Source organism: Bos javanicus, unplaced genomic scaffold (genome assembly GCF_032452875.1).
Source record: "Bos javanicus breed banteng unplaced genomic scaffold, ARS-OSU_banteng_1.0 tig00004450_1, whole genome shotgun sequence".
NCBI lineage: Eukaryota > Metazoa > Chordata > Mammalia > Artiodactyla > Bovidae > Bos > Bos javanicus.
This window is the reverse complement of record NW_026893918.1, coordinates 127,074-136,853: the sequence shown is the minus strand read 5'-3', so window position 1 is coordinate 136,853 and position 9,780 is coordinate 127,074. Positions and strand designations below refer to the sequence as shown.

At 37.8% G+C, this 9,780-nt stretch overlaps 1 pseudogene; it reads right to left on the bottom strand.

Annotated features, from left to right (window-relative positions):
- Positions 1-1,384: 1,384 nt before the first annotated feature.
- Positions 1,385-4,245, bottom strand: LOC133244031 (protein SET-like; annotated as a pseudogene).
- Between the last annotated feature and the right edge of the window lie 5,535 nt (positions 4,246-9,780).

Genomic DNA, 9,780 nt, shown 5'->3' with positions numbered 1-9,780 from the left:
GCACAACCAAAAATATAAATGAATTAACTAATTAAAAATTTCACCAATTTCTCCTTTGAGAACATAATTGAGCTAATATCCTTCTTTTAAAATTTTTTTTTTAAAATTTTTAATTTTTTAACTTTAAAGACAATCTCTTTAACAAGTGGTGCTGGGAAAACTGGTCAACCACTTGTAAAAGAATGAAACTAGAACACTTTCTAACACCATACACAAAAATAGCCTTCTTAAGTTCAGTTTTCATTCCAATCTAAAAGAAAGGCAGTGTCAAAGAATGCACAAACTACCGCACAATTGCACTCATCTCACATGCTAGTAAAGTAATGCTTAAAATTCTCCAAGCCAGGCTTCAGCAATATGTGAGCCATGAACTTCCAGATGTTCAAGCTGGTTTTAGAACAGGCAGAGGAACCAGAGATCAAATCGCCAACATCTGATGGATCATCAAAAAAGCAAGAGAGCTCTAGAAAAACATCTATTCCTGCTTTATTGACTATGCCAAAGCCTTTGACTGTGTGGATCACAATAAACTGTGGAAAATTATGAAAGAGATGGGAATACCAGACCACCTGACCTGCCTCTTGAGAAACCTATATGCAGGTCAGGAAGCAACAGTTAGAACTGGACATGGAACAACAGACTGGTTCTGTCCTGTGGACAGAGGAGCCTGGCAGGCTATGGCCCATAGAGTCACAAAGAGTCGGAGATGACTGAAGCGACTTAGCACACATGCATGCTGCTTTTCATTACCTAACAGGAAACCACTGGTCTGGATGTTTCTTCCTCCTGTTTTGCCTGATGATTACTTCTCTGAAATTTCTAAGTATTTGCATAGCATTACTGGTATTTGTACTGCAAGACTCTTCAAAAGTGGTTTTCGTGTCTTTTTGATATATGAAGACCTCCTATATCAAACATGAAGACTCATTTTATTGGTCTTTTTGCATGTATGAGGACCTTGGTTCAGAGTGAATAGAATTATTTATGTGCTATATATTAACAGATTAAAAAATTTTTTTGTGTGTACACATTTAGTTTTATTGTAACCAAGCAACTTGTACACTTTTAACATTTAAAACTGGACATCATCTTTCCTTTCCAGTGAAACAAAAAGAAAAATTTAAAAATAAACAGGAGCAAAATTACAATAGAGAATTTCAATTGCAAATAAGATCTTACAGGTTCTGCTAATTCTCTCATCAAGCGGCAGGGCTCAAGTCATCATTAGAAGAGAATTTTATTTTTAAAAGTGTCATCTTAAACTGCAAGGATTTCCGTTAAACAGCATAATTAAACATGCCAAAGGAGAAGCCATGTTGTCAAAATGCCCACTTAATCCACCCAAACATCTCAATCCCACCTTTGCTGATCTTTTATAACCCCATTTTTAAAGTTTTTTTTTTCTTCTTTTTTTAAACAAGAGAAAGTAGACACATACATGTTGGTAAATGCTAACTGTCCATATTCATATAGAGACACTGTGTGATCTCTGAGCCCAATATACAGAGAAGGGAGGAAAAAAGCCAGAATTCTATGCACTACTAACAGGGGCCTAGCACCCTCCAGTTTTCAGCAAAGCTAAGGGAGCAGAAGGTTTTTCTTTTTTTCTCACAGAGCATGGTGGTGTTGATTCCATAAAATTTTTGTTGAAACAGGAAGAGATAAAAATGAATTTGGAACAGAAGTGGGTAGAGATGGTTTCCCACTAAATTCTGCTCCAGGTATCCCCCCCACTCCCACCAAATAAGTTGTGAACCATGGTATAAAGTAGAAAAGAGACGTCAAAAACAGGGTGACTGAACACAAGAGGAGAAAAAAAAAAAAAAAAAAGACTGCAACTTGCTCCCAAGGACTGGAGAAAATAAAAAATGGTTGGAATCAATGTGTTCCTTCCATTAGTCATCTTCTTCTTCATCTTCCTCTCCTTCCTCCCCCTCATCATCTTCACCTTCATTCTCATTCCCTTCTTCATCAGTATCTTCCAATCCTTCATCCTCTTCATCATCGTTGTCTTCTTCTCCTTCCCCTTCCTCATCATCCATGTCAGGAACCAAGTAGTACTGTAATGGATTTGGCAAATATCATCTTTGATGACCTCGCCTAACTCATCTGTACCTGCATCAGAATGATCAGTAAACTAGGTGAAGAAGCTTTCTGGTTCCTGATGCTGTCTCTTCCTGCTGGCTTTATTCTGTGTTTGACTTGATTGTTTCATCTAATCCTGTCCAGATTTCCATTTGATTTCAGCGGACTTTGAAGATGGATCAGCACTCTCATTCAGATGAAATTCTTTGGAGAGAATTTTGTTTTCAAAATAAGGATTTTCATCAAAATAAAAATCTATTCTGTAACCTGATTTAATGTCTTCAAATTCTGTCAATTCAACTCTTGTCAAATAATGCAGCGACTCTTCACCCTCCTCCCCAAGCAGTGCAGACACTTGTGGATGGTTATCAAATGCTGTTACCCCAAATTTTGGGATTTTTGCCATCAGTTCTGACCTCTTCCTTAAACATGGTTGGCAGTTCAGTTCCGTCGCTCAGTTGTGTCCGACTCTTTGGGACCCCATGAATTGCAGTACGCCAGGCCTCCCAGTCCATCACCATCTCCCGGAGTTCACTGAAACTCATGTCCATCGAGTCGGTGATGCCATCCAGCCATCTCATCCTCTGTCATCCCCTTCTCCTCCTGCCCTCAATCCTCCCAGCATCAGAGTCTTTTCCAATGAATCAACTCTTCGCATGAGGTGGCCAAAGTACTGGAGTTTCAGCTTTAGCATCAGGCCTTCCAAAGAACACCCAGGACTGATCTCCTTTAGAATGGATCTCCTTGCAGTCCAAGGGACTCTCAAGGGTCTTCTCCAACACCACAGTTCAAAAGCATCAATTCTTTGGTGCTCAGCTTTCTTCACAGTCCAACTCTCATGGTTTATGTACTGCTGAATTGGAGCCTGGTTTGGAGAATTTTAAGCATTACTTTACTAGCGTGTAAGATGAGTGCAATTGTGTGGTAGTTTGAGCTTTCTTTGGCATTGCCTTTCTTTGGGATTGGAATGAAAACTGACTTTTTCCAGTCCTGTGGCTACTGCTGAGTTTTCCAAATTTGCTGGCATATTGAGTGCAGCACTTTCACAGCATCATCTTTCAGGATTTGAAATAGCTCAACTGGAATTCCATCACCTCCACTAGCTTTGTTCGTAGTGATGCTTTCTAAGGCCCACTTGACTTCACATTCCAGGATGTCTGGCTCTAGGTCAGTGATCATAGCATCGTGATTATATAGGTCGTGAAGGTCTTTTTTGTACAGTTTTTCTGGGTATTCTTGCCACCTCTTCTTAGTATCTTCTGCTTCTGTTAGTTCCATGCCATTTTTGTCCTTTATCAAGCCCCTCTTTGCATGAAATATTCCCTTGGTATCTCTAATTTTCTTGAAGAGATCTCTAGTCTTTCCCATTCTGTTGTTCTCTATTTCTTTGCACTGATCGCTGAGGAAGGCTTTCTCATCTGTCCTTGCTATTTTTGGAAATCTGCGTTCAGATGGGTATACCTTTCCTTCTCTCCTTTGCTTTTCACTTCTCTTCCTTTCACAGCTATTTGTAAGGCCTCCCCAGGCAGTCATTTTGCTTTTTTGCATTTCTTTTCCATGGGGATGACGGTTGGCGGAGTTTGTTATATTTCTGTTCTACTTGCCAAAATCTCCTCATTGGCTTGTTCATTAAGTCTGTTTCTTTCATTTTGCGCTTCGTCAATATGTTCAATTGCTTCTTGCTGTTCTTTTTCTTCCTTCAGCAAGTTTGAAGAAGCAGATGCCTCCTCTGGCCTGGAGGCCGGCGTCGGCCTCGCTTTCTTGTTTTCTTCGCTTGGGATGGAAGTGAAGACTGGTGTTTGGGGGCCATGGTGGGAAAAAAAAAAAAAAGCGAAGAACCCTCCCAGGGGAGGAGAGAGGTACTGCAAGCTCAGAGAACTCAGACTTTTTTATTTTTATTTTGAAATATTTAGTTTTCTTTTGGAATATAAATTAAGAGGAAGTTGCAAAACAGCACCAAGCAGTCCTGTGTAATCTTCAGTCATTTCCCCACAAAGATTACATTTTTATATAATGATAGTCCAATATTTAAATGAAGAAACTGACATTGCTACGATGTGTGTGTGCAATTCCATGTCATTTTATCACATATGTAGATTTCTTCAACTGTCACTGCAATCAAGATCCGTCAATATTCCATCACCACAAAGATTTCCCTCATGCCACCCCAGCATACCTAAACCTTGGCAGGTCTAAAACTAAGGATTTTATTCTTCACAAAGCTCAAAATAGTCTGAGATTCATATTTGATAACAAAAGAAAATATCCTGATATGTTTTTAAAGATGAGAAAAACATATCCCTCAAATTTTCTAGTAGGCTGTGTGATGGAATTACGATAATTTTCCTTGTTTACATTTTTTACCTTTACTGTTTTCTATGTGGCCATGATTATCAGTTCTGCTAGAGGTGCCACAACAAAATATAGACTGAGTGTCTCAAACAGCAGAACTTTATTTTGTCATAGTTTCGGGGCCTGGATGTCCAAGATCAAGGGCTGGCAGGGTTGGTTTCTGAGGAAAGTGCTCTCTCGACTTGTACCTGGCCCTCATCTCACTGCACCCTTTCTTCTCTATGTGGAAAGATGGCGATCACTGGCGTCCTCTAGTTCTAAAGGTTGTCTTATTGTCCATCTCTTGGACATGACAACGCCAGTGCCCTATTCCCTTCACTTTTCCCTTGGCCTCTGGCCCCTTATGGAAATGCTTCTGCTACCTAATCCTACAGACACCCCACAGTTTGCATATTGTTCTCCATAGTGGCTGTACCAGTTTACGTTCCCATCAACAGTGTAGGAACATTCCCTTTTCTCCACACCCTCTCCAGCATTTGTTGTTTGTAGATTATTTGATGATGGCCACTGTGACCAGTGTGCGGTGATACCTCATGAGAATTTTGATTTGTATGTCCCTAATATTTAGTGATGCTGAGCATATTTTTGTGTACTTTTTGGCCATTTGTATATCCTCTTTGGAGTAATGTCTATATAGATCTTCAATGCATTTTTTGATTGGGTTGTTTTTGGAACATGAAATTGTTTCTTTAATTTCTCTTTCTAATATTTTGATTTTTGTATATAGAAAAGTGAGAGATTTCTGCCTATTAATTTCATATCCTGCACTTTAACCAAATTCATTGTTTATACCTAGCATTAACAGTTTTCTCATAGCATGTTTAGGATTTTCTATACACAGTGTCATGTCATCTACAATCAGTGGCAGTTTAGCTTCTTTTCCAATTTCAATCATTTTATTTCTTTTTTCTCTGATTGACATGTCTAGGACTTTCAAGACTATGTTGAATAATAGTGGTGAGATTGGACGTCCTTGTCTTGTTCCTGATCCCAGAGGAAATGCTTTCAGTTTTTCACCATTGAGAATAATATTTGCTGTGGGTTTGTCTTATATGGCCTTTATCATATTGAGATAGAATCCCTCTGTGCCCACTTTCTGAAGAATGTTTTATCATAAACGGCTGTTGAATTTTGTCAAAAGCTTTTTTTGCATCCATTAAGATGATCATATGGTTTTTATTCTTCAATTTGTTAATATGATGTATCACATTGATTGATTTGTGTTTACTGAAGAATCTTTGTATCCCTGGGATAGATCACACTTGATCATGGTATATGATCCTTTAAATGTGCTGTTGGGTTTTTGTTTGCTAGTATTTTGTTGAGGATATTTGAGCCTTTAGGGATATTGGCCTGATGATATCTTGGTCTGGATTTGTTATCAGGATAATGGTGGCCTCATAGAATGAGCTTATGAGTATTCCTTCCTCTGCAATTTTGGAATAGTTTGAGGAGGATAGGTTTTAACTCTTCTCCAAATGCTTGCTAGGATTTTCTTGTGAAGCCATCTGGTACTGGACTTTTGTTTGTTGAAAGATTTTTAATCACAGTTTAAAGTTCAATACTTGTGATTAGTGTATTCATGTTTTCTATTTCTTCCTGGCTCAGTCTTAGAAGGTTATTCCTTTTTAAGAATTTGTTAATTTCTTCTAGGTAGTCCATTTTATTGGTGTGTAGTTGCTTCAGCTAGTCTCTTTTTAATTTTATTTTTTAATTGGAGGATAATTGCTTTACATATTGTGTTAGTTTCTGCCATACATCAACATGAATCAGCCATAGGTATACACACAGCTCCTCCATCTTGAAACTTTCTCCCACCTCGCACCCCATGCAACATCTCTAGGTTGTCACAGAGCACTGGGTTTGAGCTCCCTGCATTATACAGCAAGTTCCCACTGGCTACCCATTTTCCATATGGTAAAGTATATGTTCTGGGAACTAGTGCTTCCCAGCTGGCACCAGTGGTAAAGAACCTGCCCACCAACACAGGAGACAAAAGAGATGTGGTTTCAATTCCTGGGTTGGGAAGGTCCCCTGCAGGAGGGCATCATAACCCACTCCAGTATTCTTGCCTGGAGAATCCCCATGGACAGAGGAGCCTGGGGGGTCTACAGTCCATACAGTCACACAGAGTCAAACATAACTGAAGCGACTTAGTATGCACACATGCAAAGTTTATGTTTCAATGCTACCCTCCCAATTTGTCCCACCCTGTCCTTCTCCAACTGTGTCCACACAGTTGGGTTTTTTTCTTTTTTTATATGGAGTTCTATGAGCTATTTGTTATTTTGCAAGTTAACTCCTTGTTTGTTGCATCATTTGCAAATATCTTCTCCCACTCTGTATGTTGTCTTTTCGTTTCATTCATAGTTTCCTTTGCTGGGCAAAAACTTTTGATTTTAATTAGGTCTCATTTTTTTTTTTAAATTAATTTTATTTTATTTTTAAACTTTACATAATTGTATTAGTTTTGCCAAATATCAAAATGAATCCACCACAGGTATACATGTGTTCCCCATCCTGAACCCTCCTCCCTTCTCCCTCCCCATACCATCCCTCTGGGTCGTCCCAGTGCACTAGCCCCAAGCATCCAGTATCGTGCATTGAACCTGGACTGGCATCTCGTTTCATACATGATATTTTACATGTTTCAATGCCATTCTCCCAAATCTTCCCACCCTCTCCCTCTCCCACAAAGTCAGTCTCATTTGTTTGTTTTTATTTTTATTTCCATTACTGTAGGAGATGAACCCCAAAAGATATTGCTGTGATTTCTGTCAAAGGGTGTTGTGCCTTTGTTTTCCTCCAAGAGTTTTATGGTATCTAGTCTTACATTTAGGTCTTTAACCCATTTTGATTTTCTTTTCTTTGTTTGGTGTTTAAAAGTGTTCTAATGTCAATCTTTTATATGTAGCTGTCCAGTTCTCATAGCACCACTTATTGAAGACACTGTCTTTTCTCCATTGTATATTTTTCCTTCTTTTGTCATAGATTAGGTGACCATAGGTGCATGAATTTATCCCTGGAATTTCTATCCTATTCCATTGTTCTGTATTTCTGTTTGTGTATGTGTGCGTGTGTGTCAGTACTATGCAGTTTTGATAATTACAGTTTGTAGTGTAGTCTAAAATTAGAGAGCTTGATTCCTTTAGCTCTGTTTTTCTTTCTTAAGGTTGCTTTTGCAATTCCATTCACATTTAATTTTTTTTTGTTCTAGTTTTGTGGAAAAGGCCATATAAGAAAAACCCACAATTAACATCATACTGAACAGTGAAAAGCTGAAAGCATTTTCTCTGATTAAAAATTTAAATGAATTCCTCCTAATCATCTGTGACAGCTAGATCATTGTTTTTTGGGCTTTGCATATGTGTATCAGTGTTCCTTCCTGATGGTCTCTCCGTGGATGATAGTGTCTTTTCTTAGAGTTTAGGTTACTTTGCTGTATATCAGCTCTCTCTGAGTCTAAGAAAATGAATGGTTTTGTAGTTTATCTGGATAGTTCTTATGAGTTTGCTGTTACTGGTTGCCATTTTCTATTTCCTAAGCAGAAGTGGAAATACCTTCTATTCCCTCTGTATTATAATAATAATGTTATTTTTAATTTTTAGATTTTATATCATCACCATATAGCAATAAAAATCCATATATTTATAAGATATCTATTTACAAAGTTAGCTTTGTAAACCTAGAAATTCATTAGTATATATATTTTAGGAATTAATAATTAATTATTTATTTTTATGATAGATTTTATTTATAAGTTTAAACAGAGAGAATTTTGTGTAATGACACACAAAATTATATATACTCTACCTTGAGACCACAATTATTCACATAATGTCATATTAAAAATCTTTCACGATGTATTTACACATACATATATTTTCCTGCTAATACATGATTTTCAGGGAACATAGAGTAACACTTTTTTCTTTAATATATCTCCATCAAATATTGAAGAATTTATAGAATATGCTCTGCATAATTACAATGCTATTATATCCAAGAAAATAATTTCATAGTTACTTTAAATATCTCATACATATTGAATTTATCCCAATTGTTTCCAAAATATTTTTATAGCATATATCCAAATCAGAGTCCTACTGAAAGGCTGTTGCTGAGCCATGAAAGACACCAGGATTCTTGGCCTCTGAAAGACAGAAATTCAATCTGGGGCCAGTGACGAGGCATGATCTCTCAGAGCTATTGTGCAATAAAGTTTTATTAAAGTATAAAAGAGATAGAGAAAGCTTCGGCCATAGACATCAGAAGGGGGCAGAAAGAGTGCCCCCTGCTAGCCTTTAGCTGCATGCTATATACCTATCAGCAAGCTGTTAATTAGGGAAAGGAGGTGTCTCAAAACTCAGAGTGGCACCAGGCCCCTCACCCACAACATGCATATTGAGATAATATTAGCACCAGGTGAGTCATCCCGGGCCATAAAATGATTGACATGAATCGTGAAGAAAGGCAGGCTTTCAAGTAAAGATGTAGATTCATTAATGTAGATTAGGAGAACAATGTATGAGTGAAACATACAGGTTTGTTGAGCCCTCATCGGTTCTGAGTCTTAAGCAAACCGACTTGAAGAAAGACAGAGTCTAGGGTAAATACATAGTTCATTAACATAGCTTAAGACAAACGTTTCATAAGAAAAACGCATTGGTTAGCTCAAAGTTTGAGAAAAGTTAAGTCCAGGTGGAGCCAGGTGTCATCATGGCAACACAGAATTTTAAGAAAAAACTCTTTTAAATTTATATAGAGAAGAGGAAAAAAATCTAGCACTTGTTTGTTTCCTCCTGTCACTTAAGAAAGTGAAACATGTAAAATATCATGTAAGAAATGAGTTGCCAGTCCAGGTTCGATGCACGATACTGGATGCTTGGGGCTAGTGCACTGGGATGACCTAGAGGGATAGTATGGGGAGGGGAGGAGGGAGGAGGGTTCAGGATGGGGAACACATGTATACCTGTGGCGGATTCATTTTGATATTTGGCAAAACTAATACAATTATGTAAAGTTTAAAAATAAAATAAAATTAAAAAAAAAAAAAGCACACACACACACACAAAAAAGAAAGAGATAAAAAATGTCTGACACTTACAGTCTATTTTCTCTGTTTGGAGACCCCTGGCCTTCTTGCCTGTTACCCTCTCACTACTAAAGTTGACAGTGAATTTGATTGCCATGTCACTTTCGTCACTTTTATCTAGATAGCCTTATGCACCTTTTACAATGATACTGACATTAGAAAAATTTCCTGTTTTGTATTTGCCTGACTGCTTCATCATGGTTATTTAACTTGTGTGCCTTTCCCCTGTTTCATGTGTACTGAAAGTC